We start from the raw sequence: 13298 nt of genomic DNA, 5'->3' as shown, positions 1-13298 counted from the left end.
ACCCAGGCAGTAATTCTACAAATATTTGAATGCTAAGTGCCATCTAATTTTGCATGGTGGTATCTCCATTTTTCTTCACTTTCCTTTCAACAGAGGATCCTTACCTGTTTGCATTCCGATAAACACCCTCTGACACCTGGAATGCCCCACTTTCCCCACTCACTCATTTGGTCTACTCATTGTGAGGGAAATGGAAGTGTCGGGAAAATTTCCCAGAAACACCCTCCAAATCCCATCAGGTCATTTTACAGAGTTGAGTGTGCATACATATCACCTGGAGAGGAGTGGGTTAAAATTTACATCCCCAGGCCAATTTCCCTCCCCCATATCTAGATTCAAGAGGTCTGGGGTAGGGCCCAGCAACCAGCATTCTTAGCAAGCACCTAATGTGACTCGGATGCAACGAGCTCAACAACCAAACTTTGAAAAACCCCACTGTAGATATTTTAGTTAGCTGAATCCAAAATCCTGAACTGAGAATAATGGTTGCCAATCAGAAAGCTGTGTGGTTCCGATGTGGAACGCTGACGGGGTAAATAGATGGGAGAGAAAAACACAGCATCCTAGTCAACTTGCCTCCAACTGTATTTTAGTTTTTTAAACTCCCATATTTTTACTTCAATCAAGCAGATGGCACTGCCTTTTCAGCAATCTCCTACTGGCACCAGAAAAGAAATTCAACAGGGACCATTTAGAAGGAAGGTATAAAAGTGGAAGGAGAAATAATGTTCATTTGTTTGGCCCTGCCCCAATTTCTTTCAGCCTCCTTACCTCTTCTGCTAGTTGGTTTCCATTTCTGGAACTCAGTGCTGCTGTGGCAAGGAAGAGAGGCCAAGGTAGGGCCGCCTTCTATTATTCACATTAATGCTTTCCTCTATTACATGAAAAATCAAGAGTTGACTGGAAAGGAATAAACGAAAGGCAAATATTCTACGGAGGGGTTAAATAGGATAAAGAAGGCCCCCTGTTGGATGAAACTTGTGAGGCGATAAATGAACATTCAGGATCCCTGCCTCTTTTCATTCTCACTGTTTGCCAGGAACACAGATTTAAAGCCCATAACGTCAGCACTGAACTTGAGAGAAATAATCAGGTGTCTGTGTTTTTCCACTGTTCAGCACTAAATGTTAACCATAAATGTTAAGCAACTGTTGTCGATTCAGTCCAAAAGTCTACAGTTGTAAAGGCAGGGGCCCAGATCTGGTCTGACAATGCATTTTATTTTATTGTGGTAAGAACAGTTAACATGAGATCTACCCTCTTAACAAATTTTCTAAGTGTACAATACCATATTGTTAACTACAGGCACAATGTTGTACAGCAGATCTCTAGAACATGTTCATCTTGTATAATTGAAATTTTATGCCCACTGAATAGCAATTTCCTAGCCCCTGGTAATTCCTCCCTCCCAGCCCCTAGTAACCACCATTCTACTCTCTGATTCTACAAGTTTGACTATTTAAATACCTCATATAAGTGGAATCATGCAGTATTTGTCCATCTGTGACTGGCTTATTCCACTTAGCATAATATCCTCAAGGTTCATCCATGTCATCACATATGACAGGATATCCTCCTTTTTTAAGGCTGAATAATGTTCCATTGTATGTATATACATTTTCTTTATCCATTCATCCATCGATGGACATTTAGGTTGTTTCTACATCTTGGCTATTGTGAATAGTGTTGCAATGAACATTGGGGTGCTAACATCTCTTTGAGATCCTGATTTCAATTATTTTGAATAAATACCCAGAAGTGGGATAGCTGGATCATATGTTAGTTCTATTTTTAATGTTTTGAGGAATCCCCGTAATGTTTTCCTTGCCAGCTGCACCATTTTGCATCCCCATCAACATTATATAAGGGCTCTAATTTATCTACATCCTCACCAACACATCTTTCTTTTTTCACTATTCTCAAAAAAAAAAAAAAGACAAGTAGTAGTCTGACAATTTTTATTGCAAGAAAACAGTCCTACTTAAGCTGGCTCAGGAAAAGGGAGGTTTATGGTACGGAAGCAGGTGTCCCATCAGAGTCCTAGTGCAGGACATATCTCAGCCTTGGGAGAACTAGAGGATGGTTCTGGGTTCAAGGGGGTTGTGTGGAAGAGCCGCTCTGTCTCTCAGGGCACCTCCATTCCTCTCTTACTGACTTCCTCTGTTTACTCATGGTTTCTATCTACCCATAACACCATCTTGGACGTGGCCTGACATGATTGCTCCCCTCCCCATCATCTTTTGGCTCTTAACCCTGCTGCAAACTGCCTTATTTACTCTCTCAGCTTCCTAATTCTAATTTCCTAGGAGAGGAAGATGAATGGCCCAGCTCATCTTGTCAAGCCCATGTTGTTCACCAGGTGATGGATGGGCTGTTTGGGGGACAGGTGGCCACTCTTAGTCCAATCAACCCTAGCCAGGGAAGCAGGGTCCTTAGCACAGTTCATGGCTGCTGCCCCCAGCACAGCTGGCACATCTGTGAAAGGGATATGGACCAGAAGGTATATACATGTACAAGCCTGATGCTTAGCATGTAACTTGAAAGATAATGACATGTCCCCTCACAAGCTTCCAACACTCATATTCTTACCTTCTTAATTAAGAAAAAAAGTGGCCGGCCCATTGGCCAGCGGTCAAGTTCGCATGTTCCGCTTTTCGGCGGCCCGGGGTTCGCTGGCTCGGATCCCGGGTGCAGACATGGCACCGCTTGGCACCCCATGCTGTGGTAGGTGTCTCACGTATAAAGTAGAGGAAGATAGGTACGATGTTAGCTCAGGGCCAGGCTTCCTCAGCAAAAAAGAGGAGGACTGGCAGTAGTTAGCTCAGGGCTAATCTTCCTCAAAAAAAAAAAAGAAAAAAAGACAGCATCTGACCCCAACCCAAACGTCTTAGCCCTCTACGTCTACTAAACTAACTTCTTTAAACCAGTAAAAGAATGCAAATATGTTGTGTCACAGGGAAAAAAGACCATGCTGCCAAGTCCCTGAGGTAGAGAGGCAAGGAGAAGAGAGCAGGAGATAGACAATTCCTGATAAATTGACACCACTGACCTTTAGCCCATCTCTCAGCAGGCCTTCAGTCAGTTTGCTTTACACCCTATGATCATCTTATCTTCCTCTAGGTTTCTGCGAGCGCAATGTGAGGTCAGTGTTCAATGTTAACTAGAACAAGGCAAGCAGCGTCACAAACCGACAGATGGCAATTGAGAGCTTATCATTCTTGGATTATTTCATTCCCTAGAGTGTACATGCCAGGGAGGGAAGCATGCTGTTTTGACAGCCACCTAATAATGGCTGTCAGACACTTCTACTACTTCTTGGCTAAACCTTCCCCTAGATAACCTTCTTTTCTCCTATCAATTTCCAGTTGCAACAATAGTAAATGCCACACCTGATAAAGTCAATAGGAGCTTTGCTGGTGACAAGCGCCTGGACAGAGGAGAAAACAAAGCAACACTGAGAACCGACACATCAGAACAAGAAAACCTGGTGGTAGACATCTCGCAAAATGAGTAACAGATGAAGAGGAATTAAAAGGTCGCATTGCCTTGAAAACAATGTTTCTCAAACTCAGAGCAGTGCCTACTAGAGTTGAAGGGATTCCAAACAGGGTTTCAAAGACCAGAGCTGCAAACTCTAAAGACAAGTGAAAGAATACGATATGCAGTCTTATCTCGCAATCATCCCTGAGTAGCTTAATTTAACTGTTTTCCTGTAACTCTTAACAATATTGATTGCTTTTCATCTTATTCCAGGTAAGTAAGTTATGGTAGCTCTGGAGGGGGGAGCAGACAAAATGGTGATCTGTTTTTGGCACCCAACAGTGGTTATCAACCTTTTGGTCCCATGTGCCATCTATCATCCCTTCTTCAAAATAGCCCTTAAAAATCCCTTACACTTCTTTCACATGAGGGCTATTATGTTGCTGTTAAAAGGAATGAAGTAGTGCTATATGCATTGGCATCCAAATATATTTTCAAGTGAAAAAAGTTTCAGAGTATAAGGAATCATCCCATTTTTGTAAAAAAAGAATGTGTAAAGAAAAGGAACAAATGCTAGCTGTTAATAATGATTATCCCCAGTGGATGGGATTATGGAGGATTTTCACTTTCTATTTTTGCCATTCCTCAATTGCTTAAATTTTTCTTACAAAATATTTTTTGCAGTCAAGAAAAGGATTTTTTTTTTTGAGGAAGATTAGCCATGAGCTAACTGCTGCCAATCCTCCTCTTTTTGCTGAGGAAGCCTGGCCCTGAGCCCACATCCGTGCACATCTTCCTCTACTTTATATGTGGGACGCCTACCACAGCATGGCGTGCCAAACAGTGCCACATCCACACCCGGGATCTGAACCGGTGAACCCCAGGCTGCCAAAGCAGAATGTGGTCACTAAACCACTGCGCCACCATGCCGGTCCCAAGAAAAGGATATTTTTAACCCCCACCAGTTCATCGATAAGTGGTTCCAACACAACTTTAGTTTTCACTTCCAATTTGAATAGGTTTTAGAGAGGCCGGAGAGTAGAAAGTAACAAAGAAGCGTCTCTGGGGTTAGAAGAAAATCGTTCACTGCTTATGGTAGTCAGTACTCAGTAAGTAAATCCTGCAAGTAGGACAGAAGGCAGTGCGGCACAGAGGTCAAACGCAGGGGCTCTGGAGTCCTGGTTCGAGTCTCAGCCTACCACTAACTTGTGCTAAGTTTCCTCCTATGTTGACTGATCTTATGTATTAAACCCTTGGAACATGTCTAGCATATGATGTGCTCGAAAAGTGGTAGCTATTCTTACTTTTAATGGGGGTGCTAAAGTGTTAGAATTGAAAATAATTTCCACTTACTTTTATTTATAATGTCTGCAATTTAATTTAAAATACTTTCAGCATAGACACTGTGATACATTTGTGTGTATGTTAGTTTTATTCTATACTGTAGGGCAGTTAGTTAACATGCAGTGGTGTGCTAGAAGCCCAATAGCACTAGCTAGCAAGAGTTGATTGTGTGTGTCCCTTCCCGACTCCTTTGTTACTTTAGTGAGGACAGACTGGCTGCTTGAAATGGACCATGGAAATTGGCAAATGATATAAATCAGTACTTTAAACATTTACCAGCACACCACTGTTAACATTTGAGGAATTCCAATTGAGAATACATACTTCATGGGTGATTAGTTAGCAATTGGAATCGCTAATCAAAGCCCACAATCAAGAACTCAACAACAAAAAGACAAACATTTTTAGTTTAAAAAATGGGCAAAGGACTTGAACAGACATTTCTCCAAAGAAGATATACAAATAGCCAATGAGCACATAAAAAGATGCTCAACCTTAGTCATCAAAGAAATGCAAAACAAAACCACAATGAGATACCACTTGACACCTACCAGGATGGCCATAATTTTAAAAATGGAAATAAGTGCTGGAGAGGATGTGGAGAAATTGAAACCCTCGTCCATTACTGGTGGGAACATAAAATGGCTCAGGCATTGTGGAACAATTCTGCAGTTCTTCAAAAAGCTAAACATAGAATTACTATCTGACCCAGCAATTCACTCTTGGGTATATACCCAAAAGAATTAAAAACAGAGACTCAGAAATTTGTACATCAATGTTCACAGCAGCATTATTCACAATATCTAAAAAGTAGAAGCCACCCAATTGTCTATCGACGGATGAATGGATAAACAAAATGTGGTATATACGTACAATGGAATATCATTCAGCCTTAAAAAGGAATGAAGTACTGGGGCCGGCCTGGTGGCCAAGTGGTTAAGTTCGCACGCTCTGCTTTGGCGGCCCAGGGTTTCGCCAGTTCAGATCCTGGGCACAGACCTAGCACCACTCATCAGACCACGCTGAGGCAGCATCCCACACGCCACAACTAGAAGGACCCACAACTAGAATATACAACTATGTACTGGGGGGCTTTGGGGAGAAGAAGAAAAAAATAAATAAAATTTTTTTAAAAAAAGGAATGAAGTACAGACACGTGCTAGAACATGGGTGAACCTTGAAAACATTGTGCTAAGTGAAATAAGCCAGACATAAAAGGACAAATATTTTATGAGTTCACTTCCAAGGGGTACATTCATAGAGACAGAAAGTAAAACAGTGGTTCCCAGGGGCTAGGGGAGGAGGAAATGGGGAGTTATTGCTTAATGCTTAACGGATACAGAGTTTCTATTTGGGGTGATGAAAAACTCTTGCAAATAGTGATGATGGTTGCAGAACACTGTGAATTAGTGCCACTAAATTGTACACTTAAAATGGTTAAAATGGCAAATTTTGTTATATATATTTTACCAAAATTTTAAAAAAGAATAACGTAATATACCAAAAACCATTGAATTGTACACTTTAAATGGGTTAATTGTATGGTATATGAATTATATCTCCATAAAGCTGTTTGGTTTTTTCCTTTAAAAAAACCCCACAAGGCCAGACCCATGGCTGAGTGGTGAAGGTTCCACGTGACCCGCATCAGCAGCTGGGTTCAAGGGTTCAGATCCCATGTGTGTACCTACTCCACTCATCAGCCATACTGTGGAGGCATCACACATACAAAATAGAGAAAGACTGGCACAGATGTTAGCTCAGGGCCAATCTTCCTCACCAAAAAAAAAAAAAAAAAAAACCCACAAGCAAATCATGGGGAAATTTTGGTGGTGATGGAAGCATTCTCTCTCTTGATTACGGTATATGCATTTGTCAAAATGTATATATGCAATATACAGTCACGGAACTGTATCCTAAAAAGGGTGAATTTTACTGTATGTAAAATATACATTAATTTTTTTAAATGGAAAAAAAAGCCACACTCAAATGCTTTAGCTATGAAATCCTTCAGATGGTTTGTTAATTAGAACAATGAATACTAAACATGATATTTCAGAGCCAGCCCTGATAGCCTAGCAGTTAGTATAGCATGCTCTGCTTTGGTGGCCCAGGTTCAGTTCCTAGGCACAGAACCACACCACTTGTCTTTCAGAAGCCATACTGTGGCAGTGGCAAGAACTAAAAGAACTTACAACTATACAAAACTATCTACTGGGGCTTTGAGGGGATAGCAAAAAGGAGGAAGATTGGCACAGATGTTAGCATAGGGCGAATCTTCCCCTGCAAAAAAAAAAAAGAAAGAAAGAAAGAAATGCTATTTCATTGGGGAACTTCTTGGTGTTCAAGATAGGTGGATCAGTTAGAAATATTATTCAGGCACTCTCACCTTCGCATGAATTGGATGTAAGACTCTGGTTGGCCCAACATCCCTCATCCCTTTGGAAGGGCACCTTTGGCTCAGGAATCCCAACAAATCTTATGTTCAGACACTTAACAGAAGATTCAGGTGTGTCCTTTCATTAGAAGGTAAGCTGAATCCTACCACTAGAATATTGCCACATCTACCTCCAGTGAACCTTTCACACAAGATAGCGGTTGGAAAGAATAAGGGATGGAATATCTCTGGACATACAGATCAGGCTTTATGACTGTTTTGTGCCTGATTACTAAATGTTTGTGGCTGAATTTGGTTTGAATTGCTTTCACTGTAATATACTTATCATGGGGAGGAAACCTATCGCCCTCACCTACCTCTAACTATTGGAGATCAGTGATACCCACCCAAATAGAGGCTAAGAACTGTGGACAACCAAATTGGTCAATTACAACAAATATTTTTTAGGACTTCTATACAAACAGGGGTGTGTCTGATCTGAGAATTCACATGAAGTAAAATCAAAACCAAAGAAACAAAAAATGATCTCCTTTCCCATTTTGGCTGTATGGCTAGCAAGGGTGAGGAGATGGGAGCTGTTCATATTTGTTGCTTATTTACAAGATAATACTATTAAATGGATCTGTTTCACGGAAAGCTTTCCCATTTAATCTGTTGCTCGCCTGGGTGTTTTACCCAAAGGGTCAGAGTCAAACTTCATAATATGGATCCAGGAAAACCGATGGCACTTAGCAGCGGCATCTCTTTAAATCAAGCTGAAAGTTAGGAGCCAAATATCAGTTTCGGGTGTGTCCTCCAGCCTCAGAGGCAATGGGATGAGTTGCTGCGAAGCCTCAGGACCTGAGCCCAAGCAATAGGTAACCTCAGAGGGTGGGTGAGCGTAGGAGGAAGGAGGTTCAGCCAGCAAGAGAAGGCAAAGGCCAGCAGAGGGAAGCAAGCAAGGAGTTCATCCAGCTCTTGTTCTTTTTTTTAAAATCTTATTACCCTGTATTGTCATCATCAAAAGTGACTGTACACAACTTCTTCAAATAAAGTAGGGAAAAGCTGCTGGGAACCCGCCTACTAACCAAACTAACAGAGTTGCTGCTACAGCACTGAGGTCTTAGTCTCTGGGGGCCTAGATCAAGGGAGACCACGACACTGGTTCCATTTCCCTGAGTATTTTATAAAGCACCATATCCAGTCGTTTCACTCAAAGGAGGTTGTATCCTGTAAAACAGGTAAACTGCTTGAAGCAAACCTAATACCTTAAAATCAAGTTTTAACAACCAAGAAACTTGAAGGCTAGAATTCACACTACCACAGGATTTTTTCTAAGAGGCTCTCCATGGAATTCCTCACTTTTGCAACGTGCCCTTCTGCACTTAAAGTAGGATTTAACGTATAGATTTGTATCACAAGTGATTTTCAAGAATATATCTCTTCTCATTCTTACAAAAGAAATAGCAACAGAGATGAGTAAATTTGAAGGAGAGAACATGGGTAGCTCTCCCAGGGGGGTCCTCTTAACATTTAATTTTGATATCTATGAATATATGTCCGAGCTGGTTGCAATGATCCAGCCCTGTTCTTGTTTGCTAGAGTCACTTGTTAGGACAGCAGACTCAGAAACTCCCTCAGCCTTGCCCAGGGATTTCAATGTTGGTGCTACACATCCCTCCCCTCTGAGCCACCCATGACCCCTCATCCACACACCACACGCGTCCCTCTCAGAAACTCTGGCCAGGTTAGTACAGAAAATCAAAATCTAGACTCACTGAATCCCCAGAACACAACTCTTCTAAGTGAAAGCTAGTCAGTTTTCTACGGAGGGTGATAGTATTACTGATTTCCAGTGTTATTTCTGAAGATTAAGAGATCACCTGGAAAGCTTTCCTTAAAGCCAGGCCAAGAGAGCATCTCAACAGGTCTCCCCACCATGACCCCCGAGTATGGAATGCAATTTCCCTGACTCAAAAACAATATCCCCTAGCCACCCACCCACTCACCTGCAGAGCAGAGAGGCCATTTTCCCAGGAACTTACTCGTGAAAAGGCCAGGAGGAAGCACTGTCATCAGTATCTGCCCCCACCTCACCTCCGGCCTGCAGACAGGGCAGAAACCTCTCAGAGAAGTGGCAATTAGCTTAGGCTTCCTCAGCAAAGGCAGCGCTAGAGCGTTCCTCAGTCATCTGATACCTAGGAACCCTCTTTCCATCAAGAAAATCTTTCTTATTAAATCCGTCACACGCACTGTCTCTTACTCTGAGGATATGTGGCTTCAGGAAGGCAAAAGCAAGCATGCTGAGGGATGAGGAAAAAGGACATTGGATCAATAGGCTGAAACTTGAGGTTATTATAAACATAAATGGACTGCCTTAATAATAGTAACAACGACCTTTTATTGAGACCTTACTAGGTCCCAGGAACTGTACTGTACACACAGTGCCTATTCCTTACAACAACCATGCAAGGTAGGCATTATTACCCCAATTTCACAGACAGGTAAACTGAAGTTCAAAGAAACTCACCCAAGCTCAAATAGCTAACAACTGGCAGAACCAAAATTTTAATCTACTAGTGTCCGGTTCTAGTATCCAGCAGAATTAGTGGCAGATAGTACATTCTCAGTGAATAGTGCGTGTTGCAAGAACCCATGATCTTAACCCTTAAACCATACCACATCCATGATCAGGATAGAAAACATCAAAGACATTGATTTTTGCAAAAATCTTAAGTGTACAGCTCAAGGCAGCTTTTTTTTTTTTTAATTTTCTCCTTCCCACCCACGGTGACTGGAGGCAAGCACTTTTCTCTTTCCTTGAACCGGGCCACAGTGAGGAAGCTGCTTCACTACGCCGGGAGAGAAGTGCTACTCCCAGTTATTCCAGCTGTATCTCAACTGCAGGAGGTGAGGTGAGGCTCACACAGGGCCACCTTTTCTCCCAATAACTGGCCCCTCAATTGTGAGTGGAAGAAGAGGCACTCTATTCTCTCTTTTTTTTTTTTTGAGGAAGATTAGCCCTGAGCTAACTACTGCCAGTCCTCCTCTTTTTTTGCTGAGGAAGACTGGCTCTGAGCTAACATCCATGCCCATCTTCCTCTACTTTATATGTGGGTCGCCTACCACAGCATGGAATGCCAAGCGGTGCCATGTCCACACCTGGGATCCGAACTGGCAAACCCCAGGCCGCCGAGAACCGGAACTTTGGAACTTAACCACTACGCCACCAGGCCAGCCCAGATGCACTCTATTCTCAATTGCAAGGCCTGCTGACACATGGAGATTTAACCATCAGCTGTCTCCCAAGGCCCCACCCGGGTCAGTGGTTTCTGAAGACTTCCAGTCAGGACTTAACTAGAACATGTTTTCCCAAAAGGGAGGTTGTTTCTGAGCTAGGCTGTCTCCCTGAGGCAAGCTGGGCCTGGAGGTTAGGAGTCCAGGTGGGGTAGAGAACGGGAGTGGCTGCCTTAGCTGGGCATGTTGGGGAGTGTGAGCAGAGGGAGAGTCTCTTTGATAGCACTTTCGTTTTTCCTAGAAATGAGTCCAGAGGCAGATCTTTAGAACAAAGACAATTATCAAGCCCATCTGCTAAAGTTGCAAGAGAGTTATGGAAACATAAGCAATGTAAAAAGGGACAGGGTAGGGGCAGTAAGGAGCAGACAAAAGGAAGAAATATAAATGTTTGACTTACTTGAAAGTCTAAAAAAAAAAAACAATGAGGGGCCAACCCAGTGGTGCAGCAGTTAAGTTTGCACGCTCCACTTTGGTGGCCCAGGGTTCACTGGTTCGGATCCCAGGTGTGGACCTACGCACTACTTGGCAAGCCATGCTGTGGCAGGTGTCCCACATATAAAATAGAGGAAGATGGGCACGATGTTAGCTCAGGGCCAGTCTTCCTCAGCAAAAAGAGGAGGATTGGTGGCAGATAGCTAATCTTCCTCAAAAAAAAAAAAATGACATTAAAAATATTCTAACAAAAAAGTAGAAATTTGCGACTGGCCCTTAAAGGAGCAGGCAAGTGGGAACAGAATGGGTGACTTCCCAGGTTGTTTCTCAAGGATCAGAGAGCCATGCAAGACACATCTTTCAAGGCCCCAAGGCCACAGAGGGCAATTCTGACTGTGGCTAAGCAGCGGTGACCAGCCTGTCTCCCCTCAAACGGCGGCCATTCTCTCCCACCTCCCAACTACAAGCCCTTGGCGCTTGATGCTGGCGTGTATCTAAGCCACAGGAAGGCACACAATAACAGGAAGCTAATGTGAAAATAAATCATTTGTGTTTTCTGATGTGGCTGGGTTTTGATGGAGTTGGTGAATCACTACTGCCCAGCCCTATCCAATAAAGGAGGGGCCAATAACTCACATCCTCTCCCAGCAGCTTGCATGCACGCCCCTGGCAGAGGTGACCTTGCAATTCCACTCTCATCAGTCACTCCTCCTCATGAATTTTTAATATTTCCTTATTATTGACCGTATCATGAGTCCAAGCATCTCCTCTTGGTATTACATACAGCTTGCCACGCACTGCCTCCACCCTACCAACCCGGCACTATCTCCTCTTCTCCCAACACACATCTCCCACTGGGGGCAGTTTCCATTTTGAAGCAAATTCACAGCTTCCTCTCTCTCCACGGTCTTCCCAGGATCTGGGCTGCCTCTCCAAAATTCCAGGCAGCCACAACATCAATGTAACTGTAGATTACTTTAAATACTGAGATTCTCTTTGCCATAACAAAGGGACTGTACTTTTAAATATTCCATATGATCCTGCACTGTCCAATATGGTAGCCACCACTACATGTAGCTATTTCCATTTAGAGTATTTAAAATTAAAGAAAATGAGAAAAATCAGTTCCTCAGTTGCAGTAACTGATGAGGATTTTAGGCTGGTTAATTTTAAAACTGCAGATGAGAAGCAGGCTCCGAGGACTGGAATTTGCTTGCTCTTTGAGAGATACTTGCATTTGTGAAGGAAGGAGGGATGACCTTGTAGTGACCTGAAATTGGCCACCCCAGGATATGTCTCTTTGGCATCGGGATTGTTTGGGGCTGATTGCTTTTGATAAACTGGGACAGGGAAGGAGGCTCTGAGGAATGGAACTTGCCCTTGTTGGGACACATTTACATTTGTAAGGTAAATCTCTATCTGTAAAAGGTGCCTCCCTCTCTGTACCAGGAAGAAGAAGAGAGATGACCTTGTCCCTAGAAACTCTTAATGGGGAAGGCAAGAACTTGAGTTGGTTGCTGTCTGGCAATCTCATGTAACTGATTTAGGGTGGTGGCTTCTGACCTGTACTTAATCCAATTTGATTCTTGTCTAAAAGTCATGGGATCACCCAGTGACCAGACCCCACCTGCACTGATAGCATTTTAACTTTTTTTCATGTTCTTTCCTTTGTCTTGTAAAGAGATGACTCACATACCCATGCCTTATAAAATTAGCACTAACCCTCAACTCAGGGCAGCAGCAGCAGCTCCTCCTGCCCGTGGGCCCTGTCCCCACGCAGCAGCCTGACTGCCCACGGGTCCTGTCCCCATGCTATTCCACACTATTCTCTAAATAAAAGAGCACTACTGCCAGATCTTGAGAGTCCAAGAAATCTTTCTTTCGACTCCTCGGCTCACCGACCCCGCATCAGTAACTACCTATCAAGTGCGCAGTAGCCACATGTGCCTAGCGGCTACTGTACGGCAGAGTACAATTATCAAACATTTCCATCACCACAGAAACTTCTACTGGACGGTGCAGTATAGCACCATACTATCCATGCAAGAGACGAGCAGCCTAAGGCGTGCTACAATTGTTGTGCATTATCACTTGGAAAATTGGAGGATCCAGATTTCAGAAAAAGGAATACACAGGACTTAGGGATATAGCCCATCTTAAGTAACCAGAAAAGCATTCCTATCAGCGATCCCAACCAGTTCTGGGAATATCACAGATAACTGTAATGTCGCAGCTTTTTTTTTAAAGTTACATGCAGCAGACCTCAGGAACCTTTCAACAAAGCATGAATAGAGTAGTCAGGCCACTGTATGCTAAGCCCTCTGCTATGTGAATCTGGAGCCGATACAGATAACATGACCCAGTGCCT

General features: G+C 43.0%; 1 protein-coding gene across 4 annotated transcripts in view; it reads right to left on the bottom strand.

Moving 5' to 3' along the window:
• The window catches only part of TMEM164 (transmembrane protein 164), a 166700-nt gene that overhangs the window by 118888 nt on the left and 34514 nt on the right, over positions 1-13298 (bottom strand). The gene's annotated exons all lie outside the window — the stretch shown is intronic.

The sequence above is a fragment of the Equus asinus genome, chromosome X (genome assembly GCF_041296235.1).
Source record: "Equus asinus isolate D_3611 breed Donkey chromosome X, EquAss-T2T_v2, whole genome shotgun sequence".
Taxonomy (NCBI): Eukaryota; Metazoa; Chordata; class Mammalia; order Perissodactyla; family Equidae; genus Equus; species Equus asinus.
The sequence above is the reverse complement of the archived record's forward strand: the minus strand, read 5'-3'. Positions and strand labels throughout refer to the sequence as shown.